Consider the following 14526-nt stretch of genomic DNA (forward strand, 5'->3'; position numbering starts at 1 on the left):
GGTGCGTTTGTTGTTTTGTCTGTGATTGGTGTTTGTCACGTGTTCTCGATTTCTCCCCTTTTCTCGTTATGTCTGATCACGTCCACCTGTGTGTTTCCTCCCTTCCTGGTGTGTCCGACCAATCGGTGCCCTCAGCCTATTGTGTTCTCCAGGTGTTTCTCATTAGTGTTAGTGTATTTAGTCTATTGTGTTTGTCTAGTATGTGTCGTTCCATTGTCTTTTCCACGGTTTGTTGTTTCGCCCATGTCTTGCCAGTTGAGTTTGCGCCAATGTAGTACTTTGTTGTTTTTGGTGTTTCCTGTCGGCACGTTGCACCACGTTGCACCACGTTGCACCACGTTGCACCACGTTGCACCACGTTGCACCACGTTGCACCACGTTGCACCACGTTGCACCACGTTGCACCACGTTGCACCACGTTGCACCACGTTGCACCACGTTGCACCACGTTGCACCACGTTGTTTTTGTTCAATTAATAAAACCCTTTTGTTTGGGACTTTACATCGGCCTCCTCGCTCTGCCTCCCCACACTCGGGTCCAAAACCACAGCCAACCATGACACTTGGATGCTTTCATCTCATGCCGCCATCTTCGTGCTATTTTGCCTTGCCTTGGAACTTTACAGACATTGTCAATGTGAGGTCAGAGCCATTAATTTATTGACTGACGTGTGATCATCAGAAACAATAAACCACCTTTAGTTGAGCGTGACGGCCGTTTTATTTTACCGCAACTTGGAATGGTTGTTGATTGTTTGCACTATGAGTACAAAACGTCGGTGCTTGTGGAAACTTTTACAGATTGATATCAGGCATCACACAATAAACGGCAAAAACCCGTGAAAGAAAACAAGAATACGCTTAAAGGCTTTTTGGATTTGTTGCAAGTCACATGTTGAGGGATGCGAGCGAGTAGCGGCGCTGTGCAGCTAATGGATTGGAGCCCCCAAGAGTTTCCTGTTGCCAGTAAACATTTCCATCCACCCAGACAGTCGCCATCCATTTCCGTTTCCATCCATGTCCTCCAACTCCGGCTTTATAAATATATGCTACGCTGTCCTCATCACTTTGTAGAAATAAAAACTATTCTTTTAGTAGTAAACTACCAGTTCAAGTAGGTGATGAGACCAAGGCCATAATTCCAAAATATTTGGCGTAACACAACGCCAACAGTGATGTGGTGGAACTGGGGCCTCAGTCATGGTGGGGGGAAATTATGAACAGTTCAAAATGGCAGTTTGTGTTCGAGCAATGCAGCCAGGCTTCTGTTGGAAGGCAAAATAAATGTCAGAAAAAGTCTATAGAATAAATTAACTTTATTTGGGGTTAAGTACTAACTTTTTGGGGCACTGTAAATGGCTCATTCATTTATTCATTCTCCCAATGAGCAACCAGTCGAGGCCCAGGCTGGTTGTATTGCTTCCATATGAAGAGCAGCAAAGACCAGGAAGTCAGCCTGAGCATTCCCCAAGGCCCCAAAAGTGGCCTTTTGTGTTTGTGGAGACTTAAAGTTCCACTTGACTGAAATGCTTGCAATCTCTTGACGTTATTAAAGAGACTTTGATTCAGTAAAGTACATAGTTGGAAGTGAAATTTTGGTGAAGTTAGGGTTTAGTTCGCTGGGAACCGTTCTTCTGGCACATGTTTCTGTTGGGACTCAATTAGTGACGGACAGGTTAGCCGCAGTGCAAGGTGTGGAGCTTGGCATGTTTGGAAATGTTTGTTCAGGCGACTTGGTAAACTGGTAAGAAATGTTTGGCTCCTTTGTCTAGCATTTAATGTAGAGATGTGCGAGTGGAATTTTGTGAACCTTTGAGGCTTTCTTTCAAATTGCGCCGAAAAAGATTCGGAGCTTTGGTGCTTCAGTGAAAGCAACATATGGGACATCGAGTGGACGAAAGAAGTAAAAGCACTCATGTCAATCAAGTCTGAAACAAATCACGCACACTTATTTTTCATCAATTAAAAAAAAAACAAATACATCAGATGCAGAGCATGTGTTATTTACAGAAGTAAAAAAAAAAAAAAAAATCATGAATAAAATATGATTAACATGTGTATGTTGATGTTTATTATAATCAGGAGTACTTGTGAACAGTTACAAAAGCACACAGGCCATGGATGTTTACCGGTTTCAAAACAAGAACATGTTTCAACGTACAAAAATATTAAGACAAATAGAATTCTTTGAAACACTATAATTATGGAAGTTCCTTTTGGATGAAACAGAATTGATTAAATTTGTCATTTTAAAATAAAAACAAAAAGGTGTAAATGTAAACAACTCAAAATGAGTGTGTGTGTGTGTATATATATATATATATATTTACAATTATACTGATGATTTTGTAATTGTGGAGTGTAATAATTAAAATAGTAATTAAATTTCCATTAATTGCACAGCCCTACCTTATATTGTTCTGCCTGTCACTAGACGCCACTGGCATAGATGGATGAATAATACCACATTTGTAGTAAATAAGAATTTTCAGACCTTTCAATTCAAATTGGCTCCTTCCGTTGTTTTGACTGTACAAAATCCAACTAAAAAATAAGCAAAAAGAATGCGAAACTAATGGATGCCACAAAACTCTCGTGTTGCCATTGTGGAGTGCGCGACTTTAAAAATGCATGTTGGCTCGTGGCTGTGTTTCTCTAATGAGGTGTGTCTGAAATGTTTGATGGCGCTTGCACTCATTTGAAAAACAAATACGCTTATTGTCATAAATATTTGATACGGAAATGAATATATGTAAAAGACATACATGAATTAGTCTGTTGTGATCCATTGTCTCGTGTCGAAAAACACACAAAGGATTTCCGCACAGTGATTCCCCACAGGCTCCACTGCTACGCGCCATTGCCGTTTTGTAGTGTTTAAAAACTTCAAGACCCAAAAGAAAAAACAGGATTTAATACTATTGTAAGCCACTGTAACAATTAACAATCTGAACATTAACACTGCAATTAAATATAAGAAAACAAAAATCAGCCCCACTAGTCTAAACATGGTATTCTGATAAATATTGTGTTTGTGAAACATTAATTAACTATTAAAATCTGTCTGTTTTTGTCCATTTTAGGGGGCGGCCATTTTGTCACTTGCTGTAACCGGACGTTGACATCACAGCTGTTTAGGGAAAGACCAATCACGACTCACATGACACAACTCAAGAGGACTTAAAATACAGGTAAAACGTGACTCTAAACGAATGTTTGAAAAGAAACAGCTGCAAAAGATTAAATGCAACAATATTTCTCTTGATAAATGTACTGTATTGGATTAAAAAAAAAAGTGACTATCACTACTGTATGTAATATTTTGCACAACAAATCCTATCTGTATCTGTATCTATAGTTGACTTGAGTGTGAGCTGAATTTCACAGTGAGAGAGAAAAAACAACTCCTTTGTGAAATATCCATTACCTGCACTTCTCCTCTCCGACCACCAGATAGCAGTAAAGGCACATATGAATAACCTCTTAGTACGTCTCATGACCACAGGAGGGCAGTACAAACACGCAAATCGCCTTTCCCCTAATCAGCAGGTGCACTGCTGTGTTTGAGAAGCCTGATGTATTCTGTCTGGCAGCATCCTGGACGCCAGCAGTCTGCTGAGACACACTTTGCCACTGCATTGTGGATGTTTGGATTCCACAATGTGGTAATTAATAATCACATATTTAGAGGAAACCTGGGGCTTGTTTAACTTCTGTGCGCCTTCTTCATGGAATATCATTTGAGAACGGAGCTGAGGTTTTACTTTTTGATTTCATTGGGCATTATGCACCTTGCTACGTTCGGAGGGGATTGCCAGTAGTGGAAAGTAACTAAGTACAAATACTTTGCACTGAAGTAGATTTCCATGTTTTCGCCCGTGCAGTTGTAAATCCCTCCCTGCTGAAATGTGAGCGCACGGCGTGCCCTTGGCCCCCGTCGCAAAAAGCTAAGCTAGCGTCTGGAGTGTGAGTGGATGCTGAATGACAGGCGTACTTGCTGCCAGTCAATCAGCGGGGCCTGTCTGACCTCGCTCACGTCTTTCTCCCTCTCTCGGGAGGGAGCGAAAAAGATGTCATCCTCCCATGTGGCATCTCACTGACTCTCACCCTCCCTCCCTAGTTTGTCTTCCGCGACGAATCTCCTCTTAGCTTATCTCCGTGGACATCCCTCCACTTTTCTCCTACCTCTTCCTCCTCGCCATCTTTATCCACCCGTTTGCTTATCGGCGACGCTCTCATCTTCCAACTCCAGCCGCCGCTTCCCATGGTCACGTTTTGCTGGGGATTTGCCGCTCGCCCAGGGTCGCCCTCTAAACTCCCAATCTCTCACTCGCTGTTCCATTTTGGTCTCTCAAGAACCCCCCGGTGCTCTACCCCTCCAGGCCCTCTCTCAGGAAGCAAAATGAAAAAGCAAATGCATTGCTACCTTGAAGTTGAATTTTGTCTAGTGACAAGACTAAAATTGAAATTTTCCCCATTAATATGTGTGTTGCTTTGGCACTGAAGTGGTCTATAGGTTTTTATTTTTATTTTTTTAGTGGCGGCAATAAATACTCCCCAACTTTATCTAATCACAACAGAAATGTGGAAGTTAGCATGAAGCTAGTAGGCTTTTTGTGAAATGAAATTTTAACTTAACTGAGAGTGATAAAGTAAATGTTTGTGGGTTTCGAGTTCATGGTTCCGCATTTTTTTTTTAATGTACAATTTATAACCAGTTAGTTTAGGAACCAGTTGAGGTGGCTCGGGCATCTGGTTTGGATGCCTCCTGGACGCCTCCCTGGGGAGGTGTTCCGGGCATGTCCTATCCCTGCCCCGGGGACGACCCAGGACACGCTGGAGAGACTATGTCTCTCGGCTGTCCTGGGAACGCCTTGGGGTCCCGTCGGATAAGCTGGCTGAAGTGGCTGGGGAGAGGGAAGTCTGGGCTTCCCTGCTAAAGCTGCTGCCCCCGCGACCCGCCCCCGGATAAGCGGAAGAAGACGGACGGACGGACGGTACAATTTATAAAGAGTTTGTTTTGCCTCTCATTTATTTTGTGTGTAATTCCACTTTTGTCCACGAAATGGTGGCGTACTGTGTGGGAAACATTTGAAAGGAAAGTGAAGTACAAGGAAGTACAGGGTGACAAAAAAGGGAACTTTTTAACAATCCAAAAAAACCAAGAGTGATGGAAAAAAATCTTTTATTCTTAGTAATTGAAACCATGGTTACTAAAATGACGGAGTGTTTACTTGCTCAAGGTCACTGTCTCGCAGTGCTACAACTTGCTCATGTCTGCCAATATGCACTTAAAAAATTCCCATTTTTTCTGTCACCCTGTGTTTCAAACACATCATTGTTTTTGCTGAAGATGATTGAATATCAAATATTCTTGAATTTGATTAACCTTCAGCAAAAACTATGCATTTGAAATAATTCTGTTTTCACTCTTGTTTCAAATTTATTCAGAATGGAGGGAAAACAGGAAGTATTTCAAGCACGTCATAATTTTTGTTGAAGATTATTCTCACATATTCTTTAATGTTGCTTTTTTATACCTACAATATATGATCTTTAATAATGTACATATTTGGCATGATTACTGATGTATATTGTGAGTTTTTTTTTTAAAGTTTGGCAAAAACGAGATTTATTTATGATAAATCCAGAGCATAGCTCTTGCGCTTTCTCACTATATTATCTTTTTAAATGTGTTGTCCTATTTCAAAAATGTGTTTAAAGACTTTTATAAATGCTATAAAATCACACATACGGAGTATTTGAAAAGGGTTGAACTAAACTGTATGCTAGCTTCCACTAGCCTGTCAATCATGTTTCATGCTATATGTTAGCACAAAGCTAGTAAAATGTTCTGTTTGTTTGAACATTTTGATATCAAAATGTATTTGTTCATCAATTTCTGTCAATGGCAGGTATTCGCGTATCGTGGGTGCGTTTGGTTCAATGCAAACAGCAGATGAGCTTTTTGTGGCTGAGCCGAGTCTCTCGTCTCCGGGTAGGATTCCACAAATGAGTAGGGGATTTTGTGTTGGCCCAAAGCATCGTTCCTCTCTTAATGCACTTATCTGCATTCATATCAATAGCCCCGAAGCAGCTGTGAAAGGCCAATCCATGCTGACACGCAACGTGTTAAGTGGCTGTCTTAACAAGCACCCGTGCTAATTGGCTGTTTGCGCTTTCCCCTTCTTGTCAATTCAGGTCATGATTCGCCAGAAGACCAACAATGCATTGTTTATATTCCCCTTCCCTCCACGTGGAACTTTTACCAAGTCTCTCCGCATGAGTCAAAGTGCACGCCGGTGCCTCCCGAGAGTCTTGAGCGCGTTCTCTCCACTTCAGCACGTACCTGATTAGCTTTGGAAATGACAAATTTGCAAGCGAGTCATGCGGTCGCACGAGCACGCGCGCGCACACATGCGCCGTGCGCCTCGAGTAATTAGGGTCCAACTGTTTGTTTCCTTAGAATCCAGTGCAGCGGGAAGACTGGGACAAACACATCTGGCTTTTTGAACAAGCGCACGCAGATGGGGGTTTGTTCACAACGCCGCCTCGTCGTTAACTACCGCCTTCGTCCGGCATGAATGCTATTCATTTTAATTTTATTCCTAAAATGCGTATAGAGGAGAGAAAGGATGTGCTAAAAGCAGGAAGGCACAGGTGCGTCGTTTGCAGGAGGCAGTTGGACACCTGTGAGAGGCGTGAAAAAAACAACACAAATATCAAATGTAACGCGGCATTTCTGTTCCCACGCTAACCCGCCACTTTGGAGCCTCGCCACATGTTTATAAAACCAAGGGGTTGACGCATTTATCTGCACAGAAATAACAATCATTTACTAAAAGGGGAGCTGCAGCTGCTGTAAAAAGCCGCTATTAGGCGACAAAAACGAATAAATTTCCACTGAAATTGTGGAGAGAAAAAAATCGTCAAGGCCCACCGCACAGATGGATAGATAATGCGATCTTCACGGCAGCTGCGCTTCGTGGAGGGTCGTTTATTTTTACTCAAAATATTCAAAGCAGACCTGAACTCTGAATTTGGAATTAAGATGGTAAAATATGACACAATCTGATGTGATTTGAATTCAACTACTGGAGATTTTGTAGAATTTCAAACGGCGACAACATAAAAACTGCAGGTGTGAAATGTAGTTTAAAACCCTTTCGATACTTCTATGATAGCAGTCAGCCTGTTTTTGTTGTTGTTTTTTTCCTCTCGACGTAAAGCTCCGCTTCTCCGCTTTCAGAATCCATTGGAATTACGTTGCTAGCGCAAACGGTTCCGGAGTTAAAGTGATTTGAAAATCACGCGTCATTTCCTTCTTTTTTTTTTTTTAAACGTTTATTGAATACAGAAAAATAATGCAAATACCAGTAAATCCAATTTACATGAATCAAATAATAAAATATATATTTTTTAGAAATAATTCTGCATGAATATTAATTATCAAATGACATTTTTTGTTTGTTCCAAAATAAAATAATTTAAATAATTATCAATTTCAATGAAAAATAATTTAATTAAAGGTGACAAATTTACATTCATGGATAAAACATTTTCCCAATAAAATATACAAAGTAACAAAAGCTTAAAGTTTTTTTGTTCTTAGATTCAAAAAGGCTAATAATGTTTTTACCATCCAATATAATCTTGTGCTTTTTTGATTCATACATAAAATAATGTTCAATATCCATCCAAAAAGTAGCACTAATGCGGCAGCACACTTTTTGGTGCAAGTTTACAAAAAGAACATCAATATTTACATTATTAAATATTGTGTAATATTTTTTAATGTACTTCATGCGTCACTCTCCTCTATGACGCACCCCCCCCCCCTCCACACGTGACATGCTGCCAGCTACCGTAATGTACGTGGTATTGATGTAAAGCTTCACTTTTCTGCTTTCAGAAGCCGTTGGAATTACGTTGCCAGCGCAAACGGTTCCGAAGTTACGGTGATTTAAAAAAAACATGCGTATTTTTCCCCGTCGTAACGACAGGTTCGTATCGCCAGGGTTTAAAAATAACTTACCGTAAGTCACTTGTAGCCACTCGAATGAATGAGCGCGAGCGTATTGACGTGATTGGCTGTAACATAACAATGAACGGATAAAGGCCGCCGCGCCGCTCGTCACTTTGTGCCGCCGCTGTCAAATGACAGCTCGGAAGCGAAGGTGTCTCATTGGGTTAGAAATTTCTTGCGTCTGATCTCCTCCTTGCCTCCTCGACTCAAATCTCAGGTGGACGAAAGGAATCGGAGGCGACAAATTTAAGAGGTTTGAGTGGATTTTGCTCCACTTTGGTTTGTATATGTTTTGTTCTATATCTAGGTTTGGAAAAAAAAAAGTCTGTTCCTCTTAAATTGTACTCACGTTCCCTTTTTAAATTTTTTTTATTTGTATATTGGCGGGTAAAATTTCACAATGGGCTTTATATATTATTTTAAGGTGGGTAAACACCATCAATTCATTAAATTAAAAGTTTTTAGTTGTATAATTAATGGATTAGTGTGGTCTCTGTATCCACAACCGAAAACGACACGAACAGCACATTTCTGTAGAAGAAAGATGGGTTCGGCTCTTGTTAACATAAAAGTAGGGAAAGTGTTAAACTAATAGAAATATGGCTGCATGTTTTAGTCACTGATACAGTAATTTCATAAGAATTCATAGAATTGAGTTGAAATTAAAAATATGTACTGTCCTGTAAAAAACGAGTGTGATAGTGATGTGTTGAGATCATTTTTCTGCCACTAGATGGCATAGTTAACATTTGTAAGACTTTGGCGACAGCTCAGTGCAGTTTTCTTTTCACATTAAATATACAAATATATGCATTATTATTAAATGTATTACTGCTAAATTTTGACGTGGACGCGTCTGCTGCGTTGTGATTGGAATTCCCCCAGTACGTGCTTTCCAAAAAGGTTGGTCTTTTTTTTTTTTTTTTTTAAAGAAAGTAACATTTTGCAGGGTGTAAGGAAGATCTTAACGTTACTATTGATGTAATACTTTATTCTTGTATGGTGCCATTCAGAAACGGAGGGAAATAGTAGTGAATTTTTGCTTCTTGAATTGAATTTGCCACAAAGTCATGCGTGTAGAGGAGACTTCAGTTTTTGACCCCCCCCCCCCCCACAAAAACAAAAAAACAAAACAAGCATACTTTATAGGATTCATTATGCGTTGCCTGCTTTAATAGTTAATGTTTGTCAAGTATCAATTTACACAATAAAGGTGAATAACTTCAATGTAAAAAAACAAAAAAAACACAAAAAACAAAACAAAGAGGTTGGTCATTAACTCATTCACTGCCATTGACGGCTATAGACGTCAAAAATTCATTTCTTTTAGTTTTAACTATTTCTATTAGTTTAACATTTTTTTCCACTTTTGCTAACAAGAATATGAAAACCTAGATTTTTTTATTGTTAATTTAGAATAAATATAAAATGTATAATTAATTAACTAGTGAAGTCATGTGATTAGTCGCCTGACGCCCCTAATTTAAAAAAAATGAATCACATGACTTCACTAGTTAACTAACGATTAATCATACATTTTATATCTGTTCTAATTGTACACTATTTTTTTTTCTAGGTTTTCATAAAAAAAAAAAGTTAAACTAATAGAAATAGTTCACATGAATTTTTGACGTCTATAGTCGTCACTGGCACTGAATGAGTTAACTGTGCGTTAAAAGTAAAGGAACTTTAAATTAACTCAAAATTAAAACACAAATTTTGACACCCCTATTTTGAATAAATGAAACCTTGAAATAAATGTTTGTTGGATTTATTCTTTTGATTAAAATCGATTAAAATCGTAATTGTCCAGAATGACCGAAAAAAAAAAAAAATTCCCCCCGCCCAGCTCTACCCTGTCTAATATAAAAGTAGCGCTTTGGTGTCATCTAGTGGAATCTTGGTGCTAAGGAAATGTTTTGAAATAAGGGGCACAGCCCTGTTTTACAGAAAGATCGTGCTTTGGAGTCATTTGGGTTATTAACCCTTGGGAGAGCCTTAATGCATATCCTCTGTGAATGTAGTCTTTTATCTGTTTGTGTAGCTTTTTAAGTTTGAAAGGTATGGACGGAGACATCTCTTTGACGCATCAGTTGACGCCATCAAACAGCGTGTACCGTATTCGCTCTTCACTGACGCTTCCTTGATTGTCCACCTTATCAAGGGTCGCTCGTCCAAGCGCTCTTGACGTCAACATCCTCGACGTTATGCGTTCTGGCAGACAGCGGATCCCCCTACGGAGCAAAATGGCTGCCAAGGAATCCGTTGTGAATGCCAACGTTTCCCCTCCAGTATTTGTCTGACGAATGAGCGAGCCAAGTCCGTCGCCGGGTTCAAACCGCTAATCAAAACAAAAGCTTCGCGCTCCAAACAAAACGGTCACGCGGCTTAACAACGCGACCCGTGAAGGAAAACGTCCCCGGGATAGCCCTTGATTTTGCATCGAACGGTGTAATTCAAGTAATGGTTAAACCATTGGCTCTTTCACCGCCGCCCTTTCTCGCTATCGATTCTCAGCACAATGCTTCCCTCATTGACTTGTGCCAGAGTGATGTGCCGAGTGGATGAGTGGGGAATGGAGAGGTGATCTTACCGTTATTATCCTGAAAGTACTCGACTATTGTGGGCAGATCAAAGCGATGTCGACGCTCTCGGATATGTTTACGGCGCGCCGCGGTGCGCCGGGGACTCTCTCAAAACATGCATTAAAGACTTTCAATGTTCATTGACGCATGGAAGTTCAAACGGCCTCACGGGGCCCCCAACAGCCAAAGGGATTTATTGCCTTCGCTGCATGCTGACTTTTGTCTCGAGTCCTTTTACAGTCTGACAAATAATTTACTTGTGTGATTGAATAAAATTAATACAGTATATAGTAGGGACAATATAGTAGTTCCGCAGTTCATAGATGCTATTCAAACATAGAAATGCTAATCTGAACATCAGCACCAATAAAGCCTTTTGACGGTCTCTCAAATGAGTCTTACATTGCATTGAGTTTTCAATTCCCGGAGCAGTTTTAAAGGAGAAGTCAACCTTAAGTAATAAAATGTTATATGTGACCTAAACATTTACATAATAATAATAATAACAGTCGTAATTTACATAATAAACATCGAAACATTCTGATAAATATGACGTTTGTGGAATATGAGTTATGAAGCAAAATCCAGCCGTTCTCAGGGGCTGACGATGACATCACAGTTGCTGAATGCTCAGGCAACGACCAATCACAGCGCACCTGTTTTCTGAAGCTGAGCTGTGATTGGTTGCTACCTGAGACCCGGCAACTGTGATGTCAATTTCACGCGACAGCAAGTGGCAAAATGGCCGCCTTCTGATATTGATAAAAATGGCTGGATTCCGCTGCATACCTCATATTCCACTTGCGCAATATTAACGAGAATATCGTATTTAGACTAGTGGAACATATTGTCAAGAATTTTTTTTTTGGGGGTGGGGGGGGGGTTGACTTCCCTTTCAAGGTGATCTTATGTTATTTGGAGAGGCCAACTCTCATAGTCTGGCGTAACTTTAATTTGTAACACACATAAAATAAATCTCTTTAAGTCTAAAAGTTCAATGCTTTCGATTTCTCTATAATAAATTTTGAAATTTGCTTTAAACTCCACTTTTACTCATCATAGATTATTCACAAAATATTCAACTTTCGAGTAAAGTAAGGATGCTTTATAGGCAAACTTAATTTGACCTTCTTTACACTTTTTAATTTGCTTTTTTGTGAAAATGCAAGCAACAAAAAAAAACTTGGCATGAAATGAGGCCACAACTATATGAGTTAATGCGAAAATTGCCTCTTTTAAAAAAAAAAAAATGATTTATTGTATTATGGTTGATTTAAATGTTACGTTCTGTTTGGAGTTAATTGGATAATTAGTTAAGAACTGTTTTTATGAACCCTGTCAGATTACTGTAATGCAAGTTTATTTTGTGGTTATTTTAATCATTGTACGTCTATAAAGGTAATCAACATCATATAAGCATCTCTTGGTATGAAATCAAATAGTCGATAGAAGAATTGTCACAGCTCCTGCAGTGCATCTCGTTATCTCGTGTAGACAGATACAACACCGATAAAATGGCACAAAAGATGTGGTTTTTTTTTCTCCCTGCATTTTTCTAAGCCCAAGATCAGGTGTTTGCATCTAATTACATGGATCCAAATGTCTTTTGAGTACCCCCCCCCCCCCGGGTGCTCGGCTTGCCACCTGTTTCATAATACTCGCTGCATAAAAGCATACATGGCGAGGGATGGCGGCATTTGATGATTGCTGATAGCAAACGCACAGATTGCAACGAGGTTTCCATACTTATACCAGAAGGCTGAAACACTGATTACAATCAAGAGGCAACACACTGCATTACACTCAAATTCAACAAGTGGAGTCGACAGACGACACCTGAGACGGCGACATAATTGACAGCTCCTACTACAAATCTGAACTCTGACCTCTTGACGGTTTGCCTCCCCTTCACAGCCTTCCCCACTTTCCGTACCGGAGCGCATACACAGCGGCAGCCCTAGTTAGTATTCTGCAAGTTTGCCGCACAGGCAAACAGACACCTCATGTCAGGATGTATAACAGGTTTGCTGCTGGTGTAGGTAATGGAAGCATCTGCGCAGGAAACGGCGGGGAAACGAGAGGTTGAGGAATTCAGGAGCTTCATGCATATGCACTCATGTACTATTCGGCGCATGTGTCTCCTCAGGTGCGTTAACCGAGAGAGCACCTCGCCGGTAATATGCGCGGGCCGCGAGCATCTCGGAGGCAATTTCCGTCCTAAACAAAGGCGGGATGTAGAAAATAAACTGAAGCGGGGAAGCAAATCAAGAATTGCAAGCCTGTGGGGCCTTGTGTTCACACAAGTATGCCGAGTATAATGATGTTGCTAAATCCGGCCGGCCGATTGTGCTAGTTGTTAGCTGACTGTTCAGCATTCAAAGAGGGCCTCCTCGGGCTTTCTCATCAGATGTGCATTTGTGGAAAGGAGGACATCGAAAGGTCTCGGAAAGGCTCTGCCAAGGCCTGGCATCTTGGAGATAGTCTGAATTTCTCTCCGGGCTGCTTGTCCACTCAAGGACTTTGCTTCAATCAGGCTTGTTTGGATGTCACCTCGTGGTGACAAACTCAGGCAAGCGAATATGCAAGGATGCGCAAAAGATGGCACACAATCCAGCCATGTGGTGAGAAAAGGCAACTATAAAACTTTTTTTTTTTTTTTGCATTACTAACTTACTTATTTTTCTATACTTCTACTTAACTCATTCAAACCCAAAATGTGTAAAAACGTTTTTTTTTTATTATCTTGTCCTTTTTTTTTTATGCAAGAGCATACAGAAAGCTTTGATGCAGCTTCTGACTTGAAGAGGTGGCTTAAAGCAATGGTAGTTTTTAACAAAAAAAAACGGTCAGCGGGTGGCAGCAGAGTATAAGAGATCAGCCAAGGCCACGTTGCAACAAGCTCTTTTTGTCAGTGTTTTCACCAGGAATGCGTATAATGATGAAACCTAGCTATATTCTAATACTAATTGCTGCAAAACAGATACAAACTTTTTTCCCGATGAAAGAAGAGACTCTGATCATCCTTTTGGCGGGTTCCATGTTTTTATAGCCATAGAACACAATATTCTGTGGGCCTCGTAAAATAAGTCAAAATACAGTAAAACAGCCGAGAGCGAAGGAGGTTGCTTCAATGAAAATGGCTTCGAGTGAATGAGTTAAGTGCAGAGTGCGAAAGTGTGATATTCTCCTTTCTCTTAACAGCCTTTCCCCATGAGACAGGCAGCCTCCCTGCTCTCGTCCCATCACAAGTTAAACTGGAATGGAGTGAATTAATGTTAAGTGACGGTTTTCAGATGCTTTAGTCATGGAATGCCCTTTGTAATACCTCCACAAACCCCGTGAAGGCACATTGTGGATGTTGCTCTCACAACTGTAATTTTGTGCAGAGAAGTGCCAAATGAGCAGCTCGAGGGAGCAGACCGACAAGTCGAATGTTCAGTTCAAGCTCGGAATATTAAGGGACTAAAAGCAAAAATTGGGTTTCGGCAACAAATATCCAAAATGTTATCTTTTTTGCTGAGCGGAGGATAGAGCTGACTGTCATCCACATAGCAGTTAAAGGAAGTAGCATGCTTTGTTAAGATGGAACCTTGAGGCAGTGGATACAACGAAAACGGCCAGGGCCCCAAAACTGAACCCTGTGGAACACCAAATGACAGTGGGGCAGTGGTATGGAGGACAAAAACTGCCAAAATAAAACAGATGGATATAAAAAATAGAATTAAAACATTTAATACAACAAAATAATATAAATAGAAATAAAAGCAACAATAATATATGCGTACATAAATATGTAAATAAAAGTACAAATAAATACAAAATTAGAAAAGATTTTAAAAAACGAGAAAAAAAGTACAAATATTTTTTTTGATTTACAAATTTATGAGCCAAACATAGCGGCAAATTTGCCATTCA

The 14526-nt window shown here is 40.1% G+C and overlaps 1 protein-coding gene across 5 annotated transcripts in view; it reads left to right on the plus strand.

The window, feature by feature from the left end:
- The first annotated feature begins 494 nt into the window (after positions 1-494).
- The window catches only part of LOC144037805 (uncharacterized), a 96923-nt gene continuing 82891 nt past the window's right edge, over positions 495-14526 (plus strand). Inside the window, exons 1-2 of one of the 5 annotated variants that reach the window (XM_077549599.1) lie at positions 495-642; positions 3084-3191. The gene's annotated coding sequence lies outside the window, so the exon portion shown is untranslated. Of the gene's footprint in view, positions 643-1444; positions 1745-3083; positions 3192-14526 lie in introns of those variants that run through there. The other 4 variants (XM_077549600.1, XR_013289044.1, XM_077549598.1 and 1 more) reach the window with 4 other exon arrangements.

The sequence above is a fragment of the Vanacampus margaritifer genome, chromosome 17 (assembly GCF_051991255.1).
Source record: "Vanacampus margaritifer isolate UIUO_Vmar chromosome 17, RoL_Vmar_1.0, whole genome shotgun sequence".
Lineage (NCBI taxonomy): Eukaryota > Metazoa > Chordata > Actinopteri > Syngnathiformes > Syngnathidae > Vanacampus > Vanacampus margaritifer.